At 43.9% G+C, this 6675-nt stretch overlaps 1 non-coding gene and 1 pseudogene across 1 annotated transcript; both read right to left on the reverse strand.

The window, feature by feature from the left end:
• Positions 1 to 4853: 4853 nt before the first annotated feature.
• LOC134936370 (5S ribosomal RNA) lies at positions 4854 to 4972 on the reverse strand. The gene has a single exon (XR_010180488.1). It is a non-coding gene; the product is annotated as a 5S ribosomal RNA (ribosomal RNA).
• Positions 4973 to 4978: 6 nt separating this feature from the next.
• Positions 4979 to 5097, reverse strand: LOC134933156 (5S ribosomal RNA; annotated as a pseudogene).
• Positions 5098 to 6675: the final 1578 nt, after the last annotated feature.

Consider the following 6675-nt stretch of genomic DNA (forward strand, 5'->3'; position numbering starts at 1 on the left):
CACTGCACAGCAACACGGTCGGGTTATGCACGTTCATATGCAATAACCCATGTTAGAAGCTTGCGGTGTAAAAGGGGTATTAGTATATTTGTCTTACAAAAACATACAATACATTGTTATATTGTGCACTTCTATGGAAAAGATATGTGCACTATAGGTATATTATGTCCAGGGGCGGATTGGGTTGGAAAACCAGCCAGGGAAATTTCTGGTAAGCAGCCCTAGTAGGACATAGGCTGTTGAGGGGCAGGGTCTGTGGAGCCCACAGTCTGACCCTAACCCTACCCTGTGGTGCCTAAATCTACGCCCTCCATAACATATTTTACCAATACAGATTTTTTACTAGTGTAATGCCCAGATCCACGGTGTGCTGGATCTCCTGTAGCTGCCGGTGTTCTATGAATTGCACCCTTCCTTCACACACCATGACAGAAAGGAGAGTGCTTTTGTTTCCCCTTGTTACGCAGGCACAGAATCACTAGTTAACGGTATAACTCATTTTTATTGTACATGAAATCTGCCTGAACACAAATGTGATAAAGTTTACCAGTACCTAAGCATATGAACAAATGTCGGTTATGATAAAACACTTGCAAGCAGTGTATTGGGAGATAACTACTAAAATAAGATTCACTTGAAATAAGTGTAAAGAGTGGGTGAGCAGTCCACGCCCACAAACACCGTTGCTACTAGCTGGCAGCAAAAAAAAAGGGAGTCCGTAGATGAGGCCTTGGGTTCGATACACTGGCTGATTTCCTTATGCTGTTGCAGTTGTTCCTAGCCAGCTGTACAGACCCGTGAGAGTTCGCCGTGTCAGCTAGTTGTCGACTGTAGCCCAGGGGTGGTATCATCCAGCAGTAAAAGGGTGAATGAACAATGAGATGTCCAGGACAGTCTCACTGCTGGCTGAAAGGCTTGTACACTGAGTTGATATGAACCAGCAAATGTAGAGTCTCTGACGGGCGAATTAGCTCAAGCAGGTACATAGCTGATTTGAAGCTTGCAAACACAGTCAATAATGCCTCAGCAGTAGCAAATTCAGCAGACGGGTGAAATAACTTTAAGCAGATACACGGCTGGGCGGAGCTTGCAAACACAGTCAATAATGCCCCAGCAGTAGCAGAATAGCAGACAGGTGAACAAACTTTAAGCAGGTACACGGCTGGGCGGAGCTTGCATACACAGTCAGTGAGGTATCAGCAGTAGTAGAATAGCAGACAAGTGAACAAACTTTAAGCAGGTACACGGCTAATTTGAAGCTTGCAACCACAGTCAATAATGCCCCAGCATTGGCAGATTTAGTCGACAGATGAAAAACTTTAAGCAGGTACACGGCTGGGCGGAGCTTGCATACGCAGTCTATGAGGTACCAGCAGTAGCAGATTTAGCAGACAGGTGAAATAACTTTAAGCAGGTACATAGCTGATTTGAAGCTTGCATACACAGTCACTAATGCCTTTGCAGTAACAGATTAGCAGACAGATGAATAACTTTAAGCAGGTACACGGCTGGGCGGAGCTTGCATACACAGTCTATGAGGTACCAGCAGTAGCAGATTAGCAGACAGATGAATAACTTTAAGCAGGTTACGGCTGGGTGGAGCTTGCATACACAGTCATTGAGGTACGAGCAGTAGCAGAATAGCAGACAGATGAACAAACTTTAAGCAGGTACTGTACACGGCTGGGTGGATCTTGCTTACATAGTCAGTGAGGTACGAGCAGTATCAGAATAGCAGACAGGTGAACAAACTTTAAGCAGGTACACGGCTGATTTGAAGCTTGCAACCACAGTCAATAATTCCCCAGCATTGGCAGATTTAGTCAACAGGTGAATAACTTTAAGCAGGTACACGGCTGGTCGAAGCTTGCATATAATCGGCGGAATAGCTGCGATCCGTGTGCTTCTGTTGGAAACGAGGCCAAATCCGACAGGTTTTGGCCCCCTTTCTGACTATCTCAATCCGACTTTAAAAATAGAGGAGGAGCTGAAAGGAGAAGAGGAGGAGATGGGGGGGGGGGAGCAGCGAGGGAGATGGGGGAAAGCAGCGGGGAGACGGTGGAGAGCAGCGCTACAGCAGCGTAGCAGGAGGATGTGTCACAGCCGCCGCTCACAGCCGCCGCTCACAGCAGCATCCACCCGTCTCCAGCAAGCGAGACCTCGCTGGAGCCGGGTGGACGCTGCCGTGAGCGGCGGCAGTGACATATCCTCCTGCTACGCTTGCTACAGCCGCTGCTGTAGCGCTATTCTCCCCAGTCTGCCCGCGGCTCTCCCCCGTCTCAGCTCCCTCATCTCAATTCGACTTTTTTTTAAAGTCGAATTGAGATGCCCATTGAATAGCCCTTGTGGGATCCATTCCGACAAATGCATGTCGGAATGGATCCGACTTCAATTGAATATACGTTGTAGAGAAAATGAAAATCCTTAGGGGCGCTTCTTGTATACCGTAAGCTGCCTTCTAAATCCAAAATTGGACCTATCCCAAAAGGTCCTAGAATGTGGACAGAAAAAAATGGTGTTGTGGATAAGATGGCGCTAACGTTCATGCAAAGGTGGAATTTGTGAGGGAGTCAAAATACTTAGCTCTGTATATCACCGCGGTAGACCGGAGAGGCTCTTTATTCGGATCCCCGATATTGTATTCGACCACGGATAGGGTGAAAGAGATAAAGAACACACAATGTGTAATATTGTTACATGAACAATGGTAGAAAACTTCACCAATCTCATCCGGCGTACCTCACTTACAGTGTGAGTCGTCGGATGACAAATATAAAGGTATCTTTTTTGCGTAAAAGATGATACTTCTTCACATGAACACACCTCACTTACATCAAAGCAGGCGTTTATATTCCTATAAAGGTATCTTTCTTGACCATAGGCACTTCTGCACAGAGATATGATTAAAAAACGTTGGTACTTAATCAGCGTACCTAACACTCACTGTGATAACTGTATGGCTCCTCGCATCATGGTTTCTTTAAAACAAGGCTCCATCCAGAGAAGGTGAAGGAATGAAAATTTATTCAATAAAAAATATATATAAAATGAAATAAAAAATAAAATATAAAAAAGACTTGAATCAGCGTAAGAGTCAAATTCCCAAGGGAGGTAAGGACCGTCTTGGGACATAGAAGTGGCCAACTTTTGTAAGTCCCAAAAGTATAAGTAAGACAAGGTCCTACCTTCCCTTGGAGTAAAGGACTGGTCCGCTGATGCAGAATCCCCTCTTAGCCGACGCGTTTCGAGTTAAAGACTCTTTTTCAAGGCATGAGGGTCCATAGTAATAGGTTTCCCTATTTATAGTAAATGTAGTGAGTCACTTCTGGTCACATGACCGGAACCGGAAGTGATGACAAGTGAACAAGTTAAAAATATTCAAAAGACATATTCAAAGGCTTACTGCCTTATATGGAAATTACTTGTATATAAACTAATTCATATACAGATTATGAACATGTTGTTTACAATGGTGGTGGTTCTGGTGACAAAAAGCGGACAAAACCGGAAGTTTTGACCCGCTCGGGATTATGGGTAATGTAGTCCTCCATGGCATGAATGAAATGCTGGCGGAAGCGGATGTTATGTGCCGTTTGCGGTTCTGGGAAATGTAGTTTCCTGCTGCGATTGCTTCAATGTTAGTTACAGCGCGAACGGAGATCAGTGAACGCGGAGTTCCACTCGGAATTATGGGAATTGTAGTCCTCAGCTGTAGTTTTTTGTTCCTACTATAATTTCTTGAATGCAAGTAGCGGAAAAACGGAAGATGATGAACACGGGGTCCCGCTCAGGATTGTGGGAAATGTAGTTTCCGGCTATAGGCCCTCATTCCGAGTTGTTCGCTCGCAAGCTGCTTTTAGCAGCTTTACACACACTAAGCCGCCGCCTACTGGGAGTGAATCTTAGCTTCTTAAAATTGCGAACGAAAGATTCTCAAAATTGCGACCACACACCTCTTAGCAGTTTCTGAGTAGCTCCAGACTTACTCGGCATCTGCGATCAGTTCAGTGCTTGTCATTCCTGGTTTGACGTCACAAACACACCCAGCGTTCGCCCAGACACTCCTCCGTTTCTCCAGCCACTCCCGCGTTTTTCCCAGAAACGGTAGCGTTTTTTCGCACACACCCATAAAACGGCCTGTTTCCGCCCAGAAACACCCACTTCCTGTCAATCACATTACGATCACCAGAACGATGAAAAAACCGTGAGTAAATATCCTACCTGCATAGCAAATTTACTTGGCGCAGTCGCAGTGCGGACATTGCGCATGCGCACTAAGCGGAAAATCGCTGCGATGCGAAAAAATTTACAGAGCGAACAACTCGGAATGACCTCCATAGTTCTTTCATTGCTTGGCGCAGCCGTGATGAGGGTCCAGGTTGTGTGAATAATGTCCATATTATTGAAACATACTGCACTGAATTATGGGCTGTGTAGTTCACTGGGAAGCCATTTTGGTAGTTCTAAATCTTCATCCATAGTTTACAATCAGTGGAATGAATAGCCAAAATTCTGTTTTATATTCCTAGTTAAAATTATCCTTCTTTCTTTTTTATTCTTTTAGGCTGATGTTGCTGAAATAAACAGGGGTAAAGAAGATTATTAAAAACAATGTGTGTTTTTCCATAAAATAATGTAATAACAATCGATAAATGACGCGCCAGATTTTGTAACAATAGGGAAAATAATAATAAAAGTGCGTTAAATCGAGGATTTTCTACTGTACTTAGATGAATGAAATATAATGTACGAATATATGCATGCATATGTGCATGCATGCACACACACATACATGTCTGGTGTTGGTTATAAGAACCATTTAAGTTCGAAGTCGTGGTTTAAACCACTTTTGGTATCTACAGCACCTTGTATTCCCAGGTGGTGTCCCATCCAAGTACTAACCAGGCCCAACACTGCTTAGCTTCCAAGATCAGATGAGATTGGGCGTATCCAGTCTGGTGTGGCTGTAGATTTTTGGTATCTACAGCACCTTGTATTCCCAGGTGGTGTCCCATCCAAGTACTAACCAGGCCCAACACTGCTTAGCTTCCAAGATCAGATGAGATTGGGCGTATCCAGTGTGGTGTGGCTGGAACGTCACTAATAAATTGGCCCGGTGGGGTCTTTTTCTGCACTTTACATGTTGCTTGCAAGTCTCTGAGTGCCGCCCATACAAAGGAAATAAATATATATATATATATATATATATATATATACTGCTCAAAAAATAATAGTGTTCCCTTTATTTTTTTGAGCAGTGTATATTTATTTATCTATACTACACGTATATAAATATGTATATCTCTCCCTCCTCCCCCACACACCCTGACACGCTGACACACTTTTTTTAATCTTTATTCACATCTATTAAATTTCATTGCACCTTTGTATGTTTTGTTTATGTCAATAATTTTAACCTCTATGTTTCGCCTCTACTTGTAGTTATAATAAATATATTTCACATTAATTTTATATCAATAATAATAAAAGTTAAGTTTTAGGGAGATGCGATAATCAGATAATTTCTCCTTACGTGCACCGATAGTACAACCCTTTTTTTCTCTTCTTCTTGCATCCATTATAGCTGTAGTTGGTAGCACCCCCACTAAGAATGGTACATACCAACAATCCATAGGGGTTCTCTGTGAAACTTTTGTTCCAAACCTTCTATCTAATTAATTGTGTGTGTGTGTGTGTGTGTGTGTGTGTGTGTGTGTGTGTGTGTGTGTGTGTGTGTGTGTGTGTGTTATTACTCCCCCACACACCACAGTCTGTGTCTCGCTATCTCCTTAAAAACACTGTGCTTCCCCAATGACTCCATGCTGCATTACCAGCTCCCCCATCCCAAAGCCCTGTATCCCCTCACCAATCCTCTCTTACCCTGGGAAGAGACTCACCTGCGCTGCACTCCCCTCTATCCTACTCCCCCCCCCCCCTCCTTCTCTCGGCACAAGTACAAAAAGCATCGCACAGCAGCAATGATTTTGTACCTGACAAGTAGCTCCCTGCCTGCGCAGCTCCTGCGCGCTGGCAGGGAGCTACGTGTTGCATCCCGAGTCGCAGCGGCTGCGTGTGACATCACGCAGCCACCGCAGCCCGCCCCCCGCACGGTCCGGGCACACCTGCGTTGCCCGGACCGCGCCCCTGAAACGGCGTCCAAATGCTGCCGGCCCGCCCCCTCCCACCCACCCACGCCTCTGCCTGTCAATCAGGCAGAGACGATCAGGTCTGAATTGGCCCCAAAGTACCATTGATCTCTTAATTGAAATGCAATATGTCTGTTTTCTTTTAAATGTGGTATGAATATGAAAAGCTAATATAAATCTGCGCTTGTTTAATTTGTTCTTTTCCTTCTATAATGTATGTCCAGAAGAATATTGGTCAATTGCTTAAACTGAGTTTGGAATTTTACCTAAAATAACCTATACAGAGTTGACACTACTAAAATACAATGTCAGTTCGTGAAGAGTAAATATGACAGTTTTGAAATACAGTACAGGGTCACTGCCTGTTCTTTGCACTGAATTACCAAACAATATAAAGGGAATCTAACTGTGAGCAATATATTACTAATAGCATATACTAGTTAATGTAAGTCTAGACAAATACCAGGGTTCAGATATCTAGTATGCCCACAAATGTAATGCTGTACAGCTAATTGGTAATTTTCTAATG

Source organism: Pseudophryne corroboree, chromosome 1 (assembly GCF_028390025.1).
Source record: "Pseudophryne corroboree isolate aPseCor3 chromosome 1, aPseCor3.hap2, whole genome shotgun sequence".
In the NCBI taxonomy this organism is placed as follows: domain Eukaryota; kingdom Metazoa; phylum Chordata; class Amphibia; order Anura; family Myobatrachidae; genus Pseudophryne; species Pseudophryne corroboree.